This window comes from Camellia sinensis, chromosome 3, assembly GCF_055761805.1.
Source record: "Camellia sinensis isolate YWXY chromosome 3, ASM5576180v1, whole genome shotgun sequence".
NCBI classification, from domain to species: domain Eukaryota; kingdom Viridiplantae; phylum Streptophyta; class Magnoliopsida; order Ericales; family Theaceae; genus Camellia; species Camellia sinensis.
Window position 1 is genome coordinate 17,636,469 of NC_138963.1, and position 21,221 is coordinate 17,657,689.

The 21,221-nt window shown below is 31.6% G+C and overlaps 1 long non-coding RNA gene across 8 annotated transcripts; it reads left to right on the forward strand.

Annotated features, from left to right (window-relative positions):
• Positions 1 to 2,842: 2,842 nt before the first annotated feature.
• Positions 2,843 to 8,824, forward strand: LOC114320170 (uncharacterized). Of its 8 annotated transcripts, none has more exons than XR_014363509.1 (8): positions 2,850 to 3,329; positions 3,800 to 4,178; positions 4,922 to 5,015; positions 6,882 to 6,991; positions 7,429 to 7,522; positions 8,223 to 8,305; positions 8,388 to 8,450; positions 8,551 to 8,824. It is a non-coding gene; the product is annotated as an uncharacterized LOC114320170 (long non-coding RNA). The 8 variants fall into 8 exon arrangements; XR_014363512.1 differs by having other exon boundaries at positions 8,388 to 8,424; XR_014363508.1 differs by lacking the exon at positions 8,223 to 8,305.
• The last annotated feature ends 12,397 nt before the right edge of the window (positions 8,825 to 21,221 follow it).

Genomic DNA, 21,221 nt, shown 5'->3' on the forward strand with positions numbered 1-21,221 from the left:
TTTCTTTCATTTGGCCTAGTGCAACTTCTCCTTCTGTCTCACTATCGCTTTCTATCAAGGCCTTTTCAAGACTTGCTAAGCTGGATCTTTCCCTGGCTTTCAATTCAGTGTGAACTTTAGTCAACTGCTCTTTGCTGACATTTCTTTTGTTCTAAGGAGCCAATTTTGGACTATGATCCAATTTTGGACTTTCTGTTCCTTTTGTCTGGCCTTTTGACTGGGCCAATAAAGAACTCTCTCCATTTTCCTTCAGATCCTTTTGATACTGAGTGTACCTTCACTAGATCTTCCTCCTTTGAGACCTGGAGATTATTGGAACCATATTTGGTTCCATTGTTTTTGGGTGTTTTAATAATACCTAATTATTTTGAGTCACCAAGGGAGGTTTAATCATTCTGCCCTGGTCTCCAAAGACACTACTCTGGGCAGGGATTTCCTTAGGCTTGTTCTACATAGCAAACCAATCTGGAACCCCAGGTACCCATGAACTCACTAGTTTAGTTGCTGAACTAGCTCTTTCTACCTTCGAAGCCAGCTTCGAAGCTGCCTATGGAGGCCACTTCTTGGCCCTGATCCCTTGTCTTGAGCCTAATTCAATCCTTTTGTCAGGGTGGTTACCTACCATTTTGTTTAAGGCTGATCTTGGAGGCCAATCTTTGGCTCTGATTCCATAACTTGAGCCCACTTCAGGCCTCCTCTCAGGATTATTGCCTTCCATCCTGTAGTAGTTGGGTGGTCTGAACTCATGTAGAGGTCTCTTAGCCTTAGGATACACTCTAACGGCTGGTGGTCCAATCAAGAATGGCTACTGTCTGGGACCAGTTGGGTATGGCCTCTCGTTGTAGGTACTGGTTAGTTTAGAACGTCTCTGCACATCCTTGTAATACTGTTTCCCATCAATTGGGAGATCTTTCAGCCATTTGTAACTTAACCTGCATCTCAGACACATCCTTTGCATGACAGTTGCCTCTAGAGAGTCATCATCTAGAGCCTCCTCACTAGAGTTCTCCTTTTGGTCCGCAAAGTTCTATCCATTTGCTGGTGAACTTCTGGTATCTTTCTTGAAAGCAGTCTAGCTGGCAACATGCATCTGCACATTAACCTCCTCCAATTCCTTCAAAGATAAGTTTTGGAAATCTGCCACACCAACATTGGCTATAACTTCCCCAATCTCTGGGAATGGGTTAGTGTCAATCCCCATAACATTCTCTGCTTTGGCTGGGAACTTTAAACTTCACTTTCGAATCTGCTCTTGGATCTTGTACGGAAAAATAATACATTTTTTAGTTGAATGAGACCAAGAATTGTGCCATTTACAATACATCTTCCCTTTAAGTTCTTCTGGGATAGGGATCTTAACTCCCTTTGGTAACTTTAACAAATTTGCTACAAGCAAATGATCAAGAATATCATCTGCTTTTGTTAAATCAAAAGAATACATCCTATGAAGGTTTTTCATTTTGAATTGCTGGTCTATTGTGGTGTCCTTATGAATTAACGCCTCACAGGTCATAGGTTCTTTCCCTACGATCTCTGCAGCATTAATTTCATAATTAGGGTCCCTATAACAAGTCTTATATAATGCATTACTTCGATCCTGTTCTTCTTTAAGTAAAGATTCATATCTAGACACTTTATAGGTTAATTCTACCAAGTCTTGAAACTCAGTTGAATCAAACTTCTTTCGGAGCCTAAACTCTAGACCATTTTGAGTCAATCTCACAAATTTAGGCTTTGGCAGAATGACCCTACACTTGTTTCGTGCTCTTTTGAATTTGGCAATAAATTGAGTAGCCTTCTCATCAGGCCTCTGGCTCAACCTTGCCAAATCTGCCATGGAAACTTCTGGCTCTGTTTGAAAGAATAGGGCATGAAATGCCTCCTCCATTTGCTGTCAAGTTTGGATAGAGCCAGGTGTAAGATTAATACACGGCATACATTAACATGTCGTGAAAACTTCTACCAAAAAAAAAAAAAATTCAATCCAATTTTTTTATGGCATGCAAAACTATGCCGTAAAAATGTATATTTTCACGACATACAAAAATATGTCATAAAATATTTGCACTTAAGATAACATACATTTCATGTCATAAAATATTATAACTTTACACGGTATGCATTAACATGTCGTAAAAACTTTTATTAAAAAAATTTCAATCTAATTATTTTAAAAAAGCTAACAATTTCCAACCAAGCGTGTCACCTTAAATTTTCCTAATTGAGGACAACGTGAAAAATAATTTATACATTATTTTATAATTTGGTGTATTCTTTGAAGGGATAATTGCTCCCAGTGGGATTTTGAAAAAAAAAAAATTATATGTTCATGAAAAAGTTTATAATTTTAATTATTAATATTTATATTGCTTCCCACTGATTTATAATTATTTTTTTCAAAATTATCTTGATTTTATACTTTTTCTTCTTTTAATAATTTAATTTTTTTAAATGTATCTAATTTAGATACAACTAAAAAGTAAAATATTTGTAAAAAAAAATACAATAAAATATAATATAAATGAAAATATATTAAATTTTATATTTTTTAAATTTAGTGATTTTTTTTTAAAAAATAAAAAATATTTTTTTTCTAAATATATATAAATTATTTAAATTTAAAAAGTAAAAAAAAAAATTATAATATTTGAAAACTTACAATAACTAAAACTAGATAAAACTCAAAAACATTATGGGTCATGCTACATCCCCTAAAAAACATCCCCCTAATCCCCCTAATTTCCATATTAAGTAAAGAAAAAAAAAAAAAAAAGAAACAGTTGTCAGAAATGGAAATTAGGGGGATTAGGGGTGAGGATTTTAGGGTTACAAATCATTTCCCAAACATTATTTAGGTCTCGTTCACCACTCTCCCTCTCATTCTATCTATATATGTTTTTGCCCGAACCCTCACTCTCTCTCTCTCTCTCTCTCTGTGAATAGATCAATTTTTCTCCGTCTCTCTATCATTTTTTTTCCAAAAGCTTAGATTTCATCATTTTATTTGAAGTTAGGGTTCAGTAAGAGCCATGGAAATGCAAACTACGAAGCCAAACGTAATCTCAATGAATTGATCTCAAACCCCAACTGATCTCTACACTCCTCTGTATCGAACGATTCGACCTCTCTGTAATCTCCTCTCTGATCATGAACTTCCAAATAGGTGATTGACACTCTCCCTGGGGTGACCTCAAAGAAAAGGTTAGTTGTCTCTTCTCTTTCGATTTCCTCATCGAGTCTTGCGACTCTGCTTTACTCCAGTAGAAGTTACCGAAAAGATCAAGATCAAGGTCAGTTGTCTCTTCGCTTTCGGCTTCCTCAAAGAAAAGGTCAGTTGACTCAACTTGATGACAAAGTCATTTGCAGCATGTCAATCAGTGTCATTTTTTCAGATTTCGTGAGTTTCTCCACTGTTTTGCAGTATGTCTAACAGGTTTGTGCAGTTATGAAGAACTGTAGATAAAAAGAATGATTGTTGTTGTTTTGATCTTTAAATTTCAAATTGCTTAGTGCATGAATGTGATATAATTGGTAATTGTCTTCTTTAGGTAGTAGCAGTTATACACAAGTATTATAATTAGTTCTATGATTTAGCTGATGCATTATATGATTTTAGTTTATGAGCTTATTTCAAATCATATATTATGCATGAATAGTGTAGATTTTGAGGTGAAAGATTTTCATTTATGTTGCATCTTTGAGTTACTTTACTATAGGTCTATGTTTGAGGACATGCCCACAAATTGTTTGGTTAAATTTCTTAATGCCTATTATCATGTCGAACTATCCTATTAAATAGCACTGGGTCAACACCCTTGACGGCATAAACGAAAAGCTACTATCAAAGATAAAGGTGGAAACAAAAGAGCTTATACAATGGAGGTTGAGGAAGAGAAGGAGGAGACATATGTTGATGATGAGGAGGAAAAGGACGAACTTGAAGTAAAAGCTTTGAGAAAGAAAACAGAAAACGGAAAAAGGGAAAAATCTACTATTATATGTATTTTTGGTTGTAATTCATTTGATTAGTAACTTACATATTTCATGTTTATTATTGAACAACACTTTGAGCCATCAAAAGTTGGTATGCTAGCTAGGTGCTTGTGCATTCCGCTTGTTTCAATTCGTGTTGGGAAGATCAACAAGCAAGGGACTCTCTTGTGCCCAACTAGTTCAAGGTAATTACATAATAATTCTATACTGGTTTGTGTAACTGAATGGTTGGTAGGTTTCATATTGCTACTTAAATTTTGTCTAGTGGATTTTATTTGTATCTCAACTCTGATGTGGTGATATTGGTTTTGTTTGGATTTTTTTCTGCTGTCATTTGACCCGTTGATTGGTTCACCCTAGGGAATTGAGTATGATGCCACAACAAAAGTATTTTAATGTTCTGATGGAATTGGAATTTTAAGTTTGGGACACATTTGTTCAATATAGCTATAGCTATAGTTTATCCATTCCTCACGTTAGGAATTAGCATTCCAGTGAACCCAACATATCTCCCACTGTTTATTCAATATGCTTTCTGAATTCCTTAGTTACACCTATCTCTAATCCCGTTCTCTGACCTCATAGCATGAGAACGTCTCACTCTATTAAAAATCTAATCTCCCCTATCACTCACATGCTTGTCACCACCATCCTGCACAAACCTTCCTTGCATATATCTTTTTTTTGGGTGAATAACCTTGCAGATATCTGTAATCACTTCCCTTAACTTTCTCAGTGCCAACTCCTTTGTCAGTTGTCACTGCACTAAAGATAGTTGCTTAGTCCATCAAGCAAAATATGATTACTCTTTGACAAGCTAGAATAGTGAAGCAGATCGCGTGGTTCATAAATTACAACTTGGTTAATGCATAGATGTTATCTTGTAGAACTGGAATGGAGGAAAGATTGAACTTCCTTTTGGTTGCAGGAACTGTATCATGAGTTATATGCCTTGGACAGATTTGAACAAGATTATCAGCTCAAGTAACAGGAAGAGGACAACTCAAATGCTGCTCAAAGAGGTAATTGTGCCCATAATTCATGCAGCTTTCTTTTAATCAATCTAGTTTATCTACTTTGTTTTAACATGCTGAATCTATTTTAAATCATGCAAAATGATTCTTTAGATTCTGGTCTTTGTGTATTGAAAATTGAAAATCTTAGAGATGAGCAAAGGTTATAATACCTATGTTGTGTTGTTTAGAATTGCTTAATTATGTATAAAAGACATAAAAAAACTGAGCTTCCACTAGTAACTTGATGATCACTTGATGTTGCTTTGATTATCATTGGTGCACTGATCTTAATTAATATAGCAGCACTGTTGACTTTTGTTGATTCGATTGAGAAGTTTAAATCAAAAAGTGGTATGCGAATGCTAAGATTGATGTATACACTCATAAAATTTGTCCATGGAAAAAGTGGCTAATGAATGATTGTTAAGTAAAATGTGGATAGGAACTTATATTCCTAAGTTGTTCTTCCAAACCAATATCATGACTAATTCCATTGTCACTAAAAGAAACAAAAAAGGAAAAAAATGATGTCTTGAGGTTTTTTGTTTCAAAGCTACCAAAGATGGTAGAATATGTATGTTTTCAATTATTTGGCGAAATGAAAACTTTCAGAGTAATTACTTCCCAGCCAGAAATGGTAGTAGTTTCTTATGTCATGCATTTTGGGAAAACTATAGCTATAATAACAAGGAGGTAGAGATGCCTAATGTGAGGAATGGATACAATGACCTAAATGATTTGTTTTCTTTTTGGTTTGGAATGGATAGCCATGAACAATATTATAAAGAAAATATTATACAAATTAACAATATATATATATATATCAAGAAAAGAACGTTATTGTTAAAAACTCCCATTTTGCTAGAAATTAATTTGTTCTGCTGATAGGCTAGTGGATCTAATATTCTATTATAATTGGTTAAAATAAATGGGATGGATTATTTAGTATAAGACAATAGATTCAATACTTTAACGAGCAAGGGATGGAAATTAATTTTGTTCACCTACGCCCTTTTTTTGTATGATCCTATCCCTGATCTTGATACAATAGACTTGTAATAACTAAAATATGATATAATTATGGTTTTAGTATGTTTGACTACCAAACAATATATAAAATCAGAAAATATGTCCAAAAAGTTATCCAAAATATTGATGTGTGCTCTCGATTCAATTCTATATAATGGGATCCACACTTGAAATGAATCTCAACCATCCAATGCTTGTTTCTAGGTACCTAACATTGTTGTTTGACTAGCGTAAAACTTTTAAGTTATGTTCATGTAGAAAAAGCCTAAACACTTGCGTAAAGTAGAAAACTTCTTCATCATTGTTTAGTTTGTACATTATGACTTTAAGATTCACTTGTGCCTGGTTTTTGTTACTTCATTAATTTTTGTGCTTAGCTAATGCTTTCTCTTTCATGTCATCTTGGTGGCCCTTAAATTTTCAATGATTATAATGGTTTCACCTCTTATCAGCATCTTCATCTTTAAGGGTTGACTTTAGGATTATAATGTCATCTTATTCTTGCTTTGTTCTCACTTTGTGAAGAATTTTATGTTATTTTATTTATACCTTTTTCGCCATGTGATTCATGTTCAATTGGAGTTTGGTATAATCAAGGTTTACTAATTTATTTACGTAATCATGATTTCATCTAAGGACACCCCTGCTCCAGGAAATTTATATATATATATATATATTAAAAAAAACCATCATCATGTATTTTGACTTTTTTAGAAATTGTTCAGTGCTTATAATGAGATTTGCTCTTTACAATATGAACTAAAGTTAGTGCTGCTTCTACTATGTCCATTTATAGTTTTACTTATCAAAAATCATGTCTCCATTTTCAATGTGTACTATTAGGTGCTATCTCATTCCCTGCCGATGTTGAACGGCTAAAAGATCTTGGTGTTTTTTAAGTGATCACCTTAACTGAGCCATATGAGACTTTGGTTCCAACATCTCTATATCAAGTGAGTTTTTGTTTTTGTTTTTTTGTTTTTTAACTTGTGCATTTTTTTATAGCTTGGCATACTTTGTTATCTGAAGTGCATCCATTTATTTTACTAAGTGCACTAATTAAAGGTTGCTTCTGAAGTGCATTCATTCCCAGACTTATCTGAGTAAGTAATTCTTTTTGGCCTTTCGCTTCATCTGGAATCTTGTTGGGTATTTCTGATTTGTTGGAATGTGAGCTTTACCAAATAAGTCTGAGGGAGATAATGTTTATTTCTTTTTTATTTTTTTGATTAGTGGTATAACATATGAATGTTATTGAGATGCATAAATAATTTTACATCATTTTTTTGTAACACCATGTTTATTGACATCCTTTAACCATATTTCACTGTAGTGCAAGGTTATTCGCCAAGCTCTTCCATTTATTTCTTATTATGGTAATTTGTTACAGGCTCATGGTATTAATCATTTGGTCCTTCCAACAAGAGACTACGTCTTTGCTCCATCACTGAGTGATATATAGCAAGTTGTGGATTTCATTCATGGTTAGTGTTTTCAACAAATTGCAATGTATACTGTCTCAACTTTGGAGTAATGACAAAAATGTGCCAGTTATTTCCAATAAAACTCTAAATCTTCCTGGAGGCATGTGTTATATTCATTTTCAAACAACTTTGGTAATCTGATGCACATGAAATTTTGTCATCAACAGATAACAAAGATGGAAATCCCACCAGTTATGGATTAAGATGATTAAGAAAATCAATTTAAATACATTATTTTTCAATTGTAAATTTTTTATCCAAAAGCTTGATCAGTTGGTCCTCATCCTCCATCTGATTCACTTCTATTAGGATATAGGGTGATCAACAAATGCACCTAGTTAAGATTTATGGCTTTGTGTATTGGCCCTATCATTGAATCATCCCGATATATATGCAAGCAATGTTTGTACATACACATTTGTGAAGATGATTTAGCACCAAAATGCAAGGATGTTTCATGCTATGAGAAGTTGGATAGTCAAATAATTTGAGTAATATAATCTATTTGTTGTGTAAATTGATTGGATATATTTTCATAATAGACATGAAATAAATTGATTGTATTCTACATGGAACTGATCTTATTGGTGGTTCTAAGTATGCACTTTGTATGTTTTTTTTCTTATTATAAATGATAAGTTGTTTACTTGGAGGAAATCAACAATGATAATTTAATCCTGCTTCTTATGCCCTTTTGAAGAAAATGCATCATGTCGTCGAGCTAGATATGTTCATTGTAAAGTTGGTCGGGGACGCAACACAACCATTGTTTTATGTTATTTGGTGAGCTTCAATGTTCAAAAAGCCGTAAAACCAACTAACGATTGAAATTGACTTTTTCTAATAATTTGTTTGGGTTGTATAGTTACAACACAAGCAGATGACGCCTGATGCTACATACAGTTATGTGAAATCAATTCGGCCAAAGGTGTTTTTATTAAATATTACAACTTCCCAAAATGCTTCTCCTTTAGCAACAGCACCTGATTCCCAAAAGTCTAATTCATTATTTTGCTTTGGCTTTGCAGGAAGTTGGGTGCTTTTTTATTGTTCTGGAATGTGTGATTGCACTTGTTGTTGCTATTGCTGGAACATTTGCTCTTCGAATCCCTACAATTGGTATTGGGGTAGGGCCTTTCTATATTGGCCAAGTTAATTGATTCTTTAGCTCTCTTTACTAAATAATGAATTAGACTTGATTGGCTTGTGTTGTGTATAATCTTTTTGCTTTCATTTGTATATATAATTTGCTATCTGATCTTGTAATTTGCTTTTCAAGGACTAAAGTGGGCATTTTAGTGATATCATGTGTTCATATATTGAGTTTACTCATGTAATGAACATTGAATTTGCTTTTCTTCTCTCTCTCTCTCTCTCTCTCTATATATATATATATATATATTAAAAATAACTTTCTACGGCAGACAAAATTATGTTGTGAAAAGTGTAATAATTTATGACATGCAAGAAAATACCGTAAAAGATTATATACAGCATACAAAGTATGCCAGAAATATATTAAAAATAATCTTTTACAACATACAAAATTATGTCGCAAAAAGTGTAATGATTTATGACATGCAAGAAAATGTCGTAAAAGATTAAATAAGGCATATATAGTATGTCATAAACATATTAAAAATAACCTTCTATGGCATGCAAAATTATGCCATGAAAAGTATGATGATTCATGGCATGACAAAAATGTCATAAAAAATTATATATAACACACAAAGTATGTCATTAATGTTTAATTTATTACTTTTTACAACTTTACCTGCATACCGTAAATGACGCTCAACTTTTCACGACATGTCATATAACGGCATTTGTGTGCATGCCGTGAAAGAATTTTTACAACATGCATTGCAAGCCGTAAAAATTCAATTTTGTTGTAGTAGCTGCTGTTGAGGGTATGGCTAACCTCTCTGAGCCTGTCTTGCGAAAGGACCTGCGAAAGGTGTTGCAATAGGAGGAACATGTGTTGTTTCTCTCCCAGTAGCAGGAAACCCTTCTAACCCCTTGGTGTGAATTCGAACAGAGGATTAGTGAACCCCCTTGTGCTAGGTATGGTTTCGAACATGGGATTTGGAAACATTCTCATGCCATTTTCTTATGTTGTCTCAGATCCACCAATTTGTATGGCTTCGCTGTTAGTTAATGAGACATTTTGATTTACCACAGACCTCGAAAGAGGCTCATACTATGACTGAGGTATAGGTGATGGTCTTTCATAATTTTGACTACTAGTCTACCCATTAGTATGTCCATTATTCTGCATAGGTTGTTCATCTCTAGCCAATCTTTGCTGAGGAACATTTGAATTTTCTTCCATATGTCTTGTGCTAGTTGATTGATGGGAATTCATTCGATCTATAAAGGATGTTGCCCATCTTTCCATTGTGTTCATTAACTGCTGTCTTATGGCATCTACCAAGCCTCCCCATGGATTCATTAGCTAGGTAGATGGAACAGTGAATGGTCCAATTCCATGGCCTCGTCCAATATTTTGTACATATGGTGCATGTATTGAATTGTTGGTCTGTTCGACCATAAATTCTGATGAGATATGTGCTTCCACAAGATGTGTTATCACATTATTCTCTAGATTAGGTACTTTTACCTTTCCCTCTACACCTTCTTCTAAGCGTTCATTTTCTCCTTATCTCCTATGTCTAGCCATTTCAATTAGTCCAACCGGGCGTGTCAAAAATATATGTTGGCTTTTTGGCTTTCGAAGGTTAATAATGTAATTTTAAGCGTGCCAACAAGGATCAATTAGTCCTTACAGAATATTAATTGTCAATCAATTATTAGACGATTGTGTTTTAATTCTCTTAGCCTCAATGAAAAGGATTTTTACTGGTAGCTTGTTTAGGAGAATTTAGTAAATAATAAGAAGTGAAGAACAATTTCAGAATTTGAATTTCATTAAGTAAATGAAAACTTACAATGATCTGACCTAGTCTCGTAGAGGTTTACAACAACAAACTACTTGAAATTACTCCTAGAAAATGAAGTGCAGTACAGAAATTGAAGTGTAGAAATGTAAAGAACTGTAAAAACTGGAAGGAAAAAAAGAAGAAGTAAATAAACTGGTTTTTGATCTGAGTCTGGATCTTTCAGTCTGGGGCCTTCTCTGCTATTTATACTTTTCAATGATAACCGTTAAGTGGGCTTTCAACCATCAAAATGTCTGTCATAATTGTTGAACATGTTCTCTCACAGTCAATCCCACTACGCCACTCTTGCAGTTAAGTTTCTCTCCTAATTTTAAATTTAAACTTTGTGAGTAACCGTTAGGCCACATCACCTTATATCCCTCGATTGTTCCAGTGCTACGCAGATCCATTATTACCAATACGGATTGACACGTGTCTGACTTTGGTTGGCAACTTGTATTAACTCTCTAAATTGCCCTCTTTATGCCACGTGTTGAATTGTGATTGACTTTTACAAATTATACAACCAACATATATGCAACCATGTTCACATATTTTTCTGTGTTAAAATCAATAGCTTTTTCAGAAGTCAAAAGCTCTAACAAAATAACACCAAAGTTATAAACATTGCTCCTATCAGTCAATTGAACGTTCATGTAATATTTCGGATCAAGGTACTAAGGTCGCCTGAGCACTAGTATTTATGTGACTATGAGTACTTTTGCTTAGCTCGACAAGCCTTGAAATTCCGTAGTACAAGACTTTGGCGTCTAACTTTTCATCTAGCAAAATATTGCTTGATTTCACGTTCTGATGGTAAAACTGAAAACGATAGTGTAGCATAACTTGATTTGGACTTATGTTAAAATTTGTAGAGAGAGAGAGAGAGAAAAAAAAAAAAACGTAAAATGATATATAAACTTTTATTTTCTCATTTTATGTCTTTTTTTTTTTTTTTCTAAATATCTCAACAAATATATAATCCAAATACAATCTAACTGGAAAAGGAAGTGTAAATTCTTAAAAAGCTAATATTAAGATTGTATTTGCATTATGAATTCATGAGAAGTTTATCAAGAGAAAGGAAAAAATAAACGGAACATAGGCTAACTATTTTATTTTATTTTTTATACATTTTTTATCCACATATCCATTTTTAAATTTATGGTCAAAACACAATTAAAAAAATAATATTTTATGTAAAGAAATCCAAGGAACCTAATCTATTGAACAAGTGTCACTAGGTTATTGTATAATATTAGGATTGTAGTGGTTTTTAACAAACAATAAGTAAAAAGTAATTTAAAATTAATTAAAAAAATGTCATATATTAGATTATAGAAGTGGAGGTTCACCAAAAGATTATTAATAATATTACAAATTCAGATTTAACTATTTAAAAATTATTCATAATTATCATCTTCGGATAAATTTGGGATAGACAAGGATGGTTCATAGACTTATTCAAAGATTATAGAACCATGGCGGTGTGACTAGGCAGAGAATGTAATTCGTGGTTGGACAAAAGGTCAATATGTCATTTGGAACAAATCGTTGGTTTAGGAAGTTTTTTTAACCACTTCTTTGCTTTTTGATTAAATAAACATTCATTTTACTTTTCTTTGTGAGTTTTATGACTTTTTTTTTTTTTTGTTAAAAATTTTTCTAATACTTTTTGAGTACACGAAAGAAACTTAATTAGTACTCTTTTTTTTTTTTTTTTAAATGAAAAGCCTATTCTTGTAAAATAAAAAAATCATAATAATAATAATAAAAAACTCATCTAGAATGATTTGTACACTTAGATGTACATTGGCCTACACATCAACTTCCACGAATTTTTATTTTTTAAAATTTTTATTTTCTCTTACATGCTCTCATTTTGGCACTCTCATACACTTGTTTAATTAGATTATATTTTTGTTAAAATTTATGGCAAGATGGGCCACTTTTCGGTTGAGTGTATTTCAAGTTTGTTTGGAAATTAAATATTTTAGTTAATTTTTTTTTTTAAAAAAATTTACTAAAAAAATATTTAAAAAAATAAAAAGAGTGATGTGATAATTTAATTTAATTTTTTTGACTATTTTAATCAAAAAGTTACTCTCCAAATAATCCCTGAATAACAAATGTATCAAAAAATATACCAATCAAACACAATATCTGATGGAGAACAGTGTCCTTCCATATTCCTATCTTTCATACTCCTTAAGCTTTATTGCGTAGTCTCCATTTCTGTTCCACAATAATAATTCTAATTATTCATCTTATAAACTTAGCAGAAAAAATGAGTAACATATATGTTAATTGATATATTGTTTAATTATGTTGTCTACTACTTCACCTTTTTTTTTTTTCTTTCATTTTTCTTTTGTATATAGTTTTGGATTGAAATCTTAGACTTTAAGGATGAGAAGTGGGTCCATGGGACATTGAGAAGTTTAATTAGAATATTTATACTTATAATTTTGTCTTTCAATTCTAACAACTGGTATTTGTCAGTTTGATATATAATACACGTGGAAGTGTCGAAACACCTGAAATTAATGTTCATAATTTAAGTTTATTTTTGGAAAGTTAGTTAAAAAATAGTTTTTTGGCTTTTTTTAATTTTTTTTTTGAAAAAACATATAAAAAAGTAGAGAGGTGAAGTGTTTTATAGCTTTTAAAAGCAAAAAAAAATAACTTTTAATCATGTTTCCAAAATTGTTTTATAGCTTTATACCTTTTGGAATAAATAAATAAATTTATAGCATAATTTATTTCCCAACTGTTCATTAAAAAAGACAATTGGCTATTTTTCTCTCATATATTGATAGCAATTGAAAAATACCTTCCCAAATGTACCACGGAATTTAAGAAACCAGTACCAACATGACAGCTATTTTATTTCTTTCTTTTCTATGCGCTCTTCAATATTTTTTTATATAAATCTCCAATTATTATTATTTTTTTTAGGTATATCAAAGGCCATAATTTGAGAATGGGGAGTTTTGTTGTGAAAAGATTTAACCAGTGACCGCTTAGTGAGGGTAAGAATTTTGATCAATTTAACTAATTTTAATTAATAAGGCAGACTTAGAGCATCATCATCAAGTTCTTCAAACTTTATTTTTTAGCTAAAAACTTCAAAAAATTATCTGTGTCAAACTCGCGTGTAGCTCGTAATCGGTACAATAACTCGTTACAACAAGTGAGGCATTGTTCATCGCTATTTGTGTGTTACCGGATGTCCGGCCAGTTAACCGGTCAACGGTAATTTTTTTTTTTTTTTTTTTGTGTGCACTTTTTAAAAATTATTTGGCTGGTAACTTATCAATTTAATAAAAAAAGAAAGACTAACAAATACAATAAGAAAATAATATTTAATAAGAATAAGTTAGAATAAAAAGTTTGATTCAGTAGGTGCTAAAAGGTGAGCAACTTAAATTATAAAATAATTTTAATTTAACTAAAAAATTAAAGAATTTGATGTGAATACCCTTATAACAACAAAAATGGAGTAGTTGTTTAACATGAACAGTTAATTAGTGCCGCTTGTAGCATTGACATGGCACTGATTTTATTTTATTTTTTTGGGTTTAACACCTCCCTCGTGAAAAAAAAAAATATATATATATATATATATATAAATGAAAACTATAAAAACAACACAATTGGTAAATTTGATATATGACCCCTTTGGCCATACATCATAAAATTTTCTCACATAATACATCAATATTTACACGTTACCTTCCCATTTCACCCAAACACAAAGTGTGGTTGGTCCCTTTGGTTTCCCCCACACCAAGCCAAGAACAACAACAATAATAATGATAATAACAAAAAAATTTTAAAAAAAAAAAAAAAGAGAAAAAAAATCACACACATAGTTCTCTTGTCACAATTATCACAGCCCACCATATTTGACAAACTTTGAGACACATAATTACGCGCCTTCAGCTTTCCTCCGGCACATAATTGATCAATCATCATCATAATCATGCAACGACTCGACGGCGAACCGGGGATTGAACCGCCGTGGAAACACTTATACGAGCGGTGGACGAAGGCGGTGCGGTGGTGGTGGTGGTGGTGGAGAAGCAGTAATCTGATCGGAAAAGTTGAATATCGGAGGTTTGGAAGCGGCCCGAGTCACCGGGAAGTCTCATGTATGAAGCTGATGGTGATTCATTGAGCCATGACTCCATGAATCCTCCTTCTCCACCATTTTTGTATTGCATTATAGCTCTGTACACAAATGGAATTAGACCCTCCATTTCTTGCTAGAAAATCTATCTTAGAGAGAGAGAGAGAGAGAGAGAGAGAGAGAGAGAGAGGTTGAGTTGGGTTGTGTTTAAGTTTCAGTTTGGAGGGGGGAGGGGAGGGGTGGGATTGGTTAAAAAGGGGAGGGGGGTGGTGACGTGGCGTAATGGGTTGGAGTCCGGCGAGTTACGCAAAGCCACGCGGGATTGTGAAATAGACTTCAACGCAAACCCGCACGAAGACCTTGAAAGCTATAATACGTGAAAGCTCTCTCCAAACTACATCCCCAACTTCATTACATCTCACCAAATCTCACTAAAATATTGTATAAAATTTAGTATTTTTTTAGTGTATTATTATTTTATGTCGACTTATGGCTGCTATATATTACAACACGGATACTTCACAATATAAGGTTAAGTTTAGTAACTCTAAAATAATTCATCTTTTTATCTTTTTATCTTTTTTTTATCATATTATTTCTTTATTTTTTTACACGTCTTTTCGTAAAAAGATAAAAAGTGCACTTATTTAGGTCATTCCAAACAACCCCTAAATGTTAGGAAAACTTGCCATTGAGGGAGATTTACAAAAATTATTTCTATGTCGGTGAAAATTTTTATGATTTTAATTATTAATATTTATTAATTTTTTGTAAATAATTTTTTTTGACTATTACTGGTAGATAATTCCCCATAAATATCTATATGGCAATTGATTCTTTAAGAAATTATTTGATAGTGACAGATGAGGAAAATAATTACAAAAGGATTGGGGATGAAACTTTTCTTGTGATATATTTTTATTTATGACCTGAATAGTAATTCTCTCTTTTTTCAATTTCTCTATACCTATATCCTACTGCATTCTCAACCGTAGAATCATACCAAAATTTCAAAATATAATTTAATGACTAAAATATATTAGCATCAAGAGATTTAGAGAGAGGATCTCATGCCAATATATGATCATGGATTTCAAGAAATAGAAATTTTAAGACATGATCCAACAATTATAAATGCATTAATACATTAGGCACAAAGAAATATGAGGGAAAAGGATGTTGCACCCATATGACTAGAAGCCTCTATCTTCAAATCACTTTATCACTCTGTTTCAATACATTTCTGGTCATAAAATCATGTGAAAATTTCAAGCTATTTGTCATGAAAATTAACATAAGAAGTGAAAGAAATGATGAAATTTATCTAGTGACAAATATCATTTTCCTCTTCGTATGTAAACATATTTGAGTCTTATCGCATTAATTAATATTACAAAGATTGCTTAGGTGACTTAAATTAGCTTTCTTTAATTGGATTGGTTGTTTTATGTGATAGTTAATTCTTAAACTAATGCCTACCTTTTCTTCCTATTATTTTTTAATGGGTAGTTTGCTTAACTGTGCTTCAAAATAACCAACTAAGCGTAGCCTAGTTGCCCACCATGCCTTCCTTAGGGCTTAGTTCCAAGGAGGTCATGGGTTCAATTCTCCTTAGGGGGGTTGAATTAAGGGTGTGCAAGCACTTAGGTGCTTTGTCAAGGGTGGGGAGATCTTCTCCCATAGGTGCTAATCTAACAACTAACATTTACTGATAAAAAAAAAAAAAATTGTGCTTCAAAATAAAGGTTCTAGAGAAGGTACATCACGCGAAACATGTATATATATGATGCAACATCTATCCACGTTTTTTTAATCATGTAACAGTTTGTTATTAAGCTGAAATTAATATTAGAATGATTTGATTTGAACTGTTCTACCAACTCATAAAATTTAAGGCAAATTACAATCACCTCCCTTAAAGTTTTAAAAAAATATAGTTAACTCCACACTTTCGACATAAGTGCACAAACCTCCTTCAAATTTTAATTTACATTACACTTGAGTCATTTTTTATCAGTAATTTGTTAGTCGTATGAATGAAAAAATAATAATGTTATGATCTCTTTTCTACTCAAATGTAAATTTACTTGTATTTATTTCAATGTCTATCTACCATTAACATTAGTTTTCATCACTTTAACTATACTAAAAGAGAGGTTAATACAATTACATAAAAATTGTGGGGTTGATTATATTTTTTCCAAATCTCAAAGTAAGTGAGTGTAATTTATCCTAAAATTTACACAAAATAAGACACAAATATAAGATAACCGACAGATTTCACAAGCGGAGAAAGACCCACAATTTATCTTACATCTGTGTTTAAAAATTCTTTGTACACTTAGATTTACAAATCTAATTTTGTTAGTTCATATGTAACTTTTCATTAACCTGATTCTTTCAGATCTAGATCATGAACCAAAGCATCACCAAAAAAATCATCAAATTTGAAATGATATATATATATATATATATATGTGGAGAGCATATCTTTTGAAGATCTTAAACTTATAAACATAAAATGTGAATGGTGTGATTTGTTTTTGACAGCTGAGCTACAGCTTTCAAAGAGAAGTATTTTAGTTCATTGATTTTGAGCACAACCTTGTAGAAGGCTACGATGGAAATTGGCCGTTGTTTAATTAGTTTAGGATAATTTTAAAGACAATGAAGTGCCACCAAATGGCTGCCTAACCAAGTATTACTTGCTTATCTTTATCCACATTAATGAGGACTACTAGCCTGCAGTCATCTTAACATTGACACTTTTTATTTTTTAATCATAGAAAAATAACATGTCAGTGTAACAGTTGAAAAAAAAAAATTCAAATTAATGGTAGAAGTTATAAATTTTGATTATTAAAATCATAAATTTTTTCATATATATGCAATTATTTTTTAACAATACAATTGAATTGTAATTTCCCTTTTATCATTGCCTTTATTGAGGTGTTCTTGTTAGAAGTAAAACATTTTTTTTTCCCAACATATTTTGAAAAATGCTAGAAAGTGCCTCTAGGGTATTGTCTTAATATTGTAATTGAGGTGAAAAGTGGATTAAAAATAAATGAAAATATTAAAAGGTATATTAATTTCAATAAATAGTGCATTTAATTTAGTAAAAAATGTCTCGTACTTTTTTTTTTTTTTTTTTTTTTTTTTTTTTTTTTTTTTTTTTTTTTTTTTTTTTTTTGGGTGTCTTGGGAGAATTTGTTAGCATGACTCATATTTTTTTTTTTATTAGGCACAAAAGTAGTGAGGCCTATGTTAATAAAAAAATGTCTAGAAACACAAATTAATCACAAAACCAAACACAAGGGAATAATATTATATGTACCAATAAGTGTACTAACTAGTATATCAATTGATGATGTAGTATAATTTAAGAGGTTTTTAATATTTGTAATGTGATTAATAAATGAGATCAATGATAATGTCATAACTAGTATTGATACATTAATTAGTACAATAATTGGTGCATATAGCACCACCGAACACAAGGTGGGTTCCAAACTTAAAAGAACACTGATCACAATATCAATGGAGCCAACCTAACCTACCTTTGATGGTTGGGTGAGTGACAACGTTGGTCCTCAATATCTTGCTTTGCATAATCTAATTGACTGAGAATACGATATATATATATATATATATACCATGAAAATATTTGGAGACTACTAAATAATTTCTCCTTCCCTTGGGGGTTGTTTGGGATGACCTAAATAAGTGTACTTTTTGTCTTTTTACAAAAAGATGTACAGAAAAATAAAGAGGTGATGTGATGAAAAAAAGATAAAAAATAAATTATTTTGTAATAGTCAAACTTGGGCTAACACTTGGTAGCCCATTTGGCAAGTTGACGACATCTTGAGAGTTAAATTTTAGATTAGCTTCAATATTTTTAAATTCACGTGATGTTTGGAATAGAAATTAGAGCTAATTGATAAGAGCAACTTATCCAAATAACCTTTTTTGTCAAGTAAATGGCTCCCACTTGGACAAAATGGAGCCTTAGCGTACACCACACATCACCTCTTGTGCTTATCTAATATAGTTTAATTACTAAACTTTCAAGACTTGATGGACCACTACACAATTTTAAATACCATGTTTATCACTGAGGAATCTTTACATAACCTTAGCTTTGTTTTCTATATACCAAATCTTTGTGTTTTCCCAGAAAGAGGAAACCCAGAAAGAGAATAAGAAAATTAATTGGGAAATTTTTTTTTAAAAAAATGTCAACGACCACTCAATTGCTTAGGCATTCCATTGAATATCACACATAACATTAAACTAAGTCATAACCTGTTTTCACCTAAAGTTTGAAATCCTGCACCGTTACAAGTTGCAGAACCAAAAAAAAAAAAAAAAAAAAAACTTTTAAAAATAATAAAAGTCTATAATTAATACTAATAAGATCGTTGGCACACGCGAATTATTCTTTGCTTGCTTCATCAAAATACCAACTTTGATCCATTGTCCCCATCGTTGCATCATCACGATGTCAATCCAATGGTTAGAAATTCATCTTGTTGTCATTTTCTGTTTCCAATTAGCAACTTTGGTTTCAAAGCAGAGATCAATCTCTGCAAATCCTAAGCAAAGTGAAAACTCATTGTATTGGAGATTAGGTATGAGAGAGAGAGAGAGAGAGAGAGAGAGAGAGAGAGAGCTGGTGTCACATTGTCACAGTCCAACATAGTATAATTTTCAACCTTGAATCTATATGCAAGCACAAGAGGATAAGAGCAAAAGAACCGTCAACTTGTATACTAAATGGTTACTGGCTACATCAATGGCTCAAGTGTCTACCTACTACCATTTCAATAATTACGTTCAGTGCACAATGAAAATGAAACATGTCCATATTTTCATTTGATCAAATCATCATAATCACAACTAAATTTAATGGAATTTTAATAATCTCCATAGTCTTTGTGAGTGAAGTAACTGCATCAAGTTTAGGGTGTTTTATTTTATTTAGGGTAAACAAGGAGACTTGCAGCCATCCACAAGGCACAATAACGGGCAAGTAAGGACAATATCAACAGCAGTCGAACACAAAATCTTCAAGTTTATGGTTGGTTCTACGGACGACCTTCTTGAACTATTGGGTTAATACTACCTAATGGTATATTTTTTATACTTTAAGATAGACGGAATTCTACACAAACATGACATTGTATTGTGTATTACATAAAATTAAAATACTTATAATTTGACTTTATTTATTTTTTTGTTTTTGAAATGAGAATTGTTTGGTGTAATTCTGGGGGGCCTTAGACCATCCTCAGGCAGAGAAAACAGGGTAGTTAAGTCATTTTCTAAGGAAGGTGTAAGAAACTATGGGCTTTGGTTGGTCCTGAATTTGATTTGTTTTGTTTTGTTTTTTTTTTTTTTTGTTTTTGTTTTCCTTGCTTTGGTTGGATCTCACTAACCTTGGTTTAATGGTACACATTATTAGACTTGTTTTTTGGTTGAAATTTAGTTGTTTAATCTCACTAACCTTTGCTTGTTTTTATTTTTTATCAGTGATGTTTAACCGAAAATTTGCTTTTGTACATAAGATTTTCATTAATAAAACTTAATTTTACTTATTAAAAAAAAGGAAAAAATACAATTCAATGAAACTTTTAAAAAATAATTGCAAATTCATAAAAAAGTTTAAATTTAAATTATTAATATTTATAAAATATATCATTGATTTATAATTGTTTTTTTAAAATATCACTAACTTGGTATTTTTTCCACAAAAAAAAAAAAAAACCTATGGGCTATGCAACACCAAACACAAATGGTTTATCTAGAATGTTTCAATTGATTAAAAGCTGACCAAAATTTGATAGTAGAGAATCATTAACAAAGTTTCTAGCTTCTTCACTGTTTTTCATATATATTTTATGAATGACTTGTCTTTTTTTTTTTTTTTTCTTTTTTTCTTTTTTTTTTAATTTTTAATTTTTTATATAAAACGAAGTAGTTTCTGAGAGCTTTACTCGGTGCCGTGATTAATCACGCTTTGACCCATGATGACAAAAATGTCACAAACTGATGATTTTTGTCAAAATATGCAACCTTTGTTAAATTACATTTGATTTAATTGTGATGGCTTTTTCACTTGGATTCATCACTGTGCTCTTCTTCACAACAGACAATAATGAATTAGAAGAGTCTCTACTTAAATTAAATATTGTTTTCTATTAAGCACACAGTTCCAATTAACAGCCTGTCCGATATAAATAAATAAATTTGTTTAAATTGACTTCATCCAAACAAAGCTGATACAGTTTTAAATAGGCGACCAGGGCGGCGCCAGAGTAAGAATACGGTGGCTAACCCAAGCAAATTTGTGTGTGAAAAAAAAATAATAATAAAAATAAAAAAAGTTGGGATTTTTATTGATAAGTCCAATTTAGAAGTGTTTTAACCCAAGAAGTCCATGAAGGAATTTTTTAACCCATTTAGTCCCATGTATGTATAGTTTTATTCCATAAAGTCCATTTTCTTGATTTACACTATTTTATTGGACACTTATGCCCTTATATTTAATTTTGATACCCTTATAAATATTTTTTCAACGATTAGCAATTTAATGATGTGAACATTCATATTTTAAAATTCA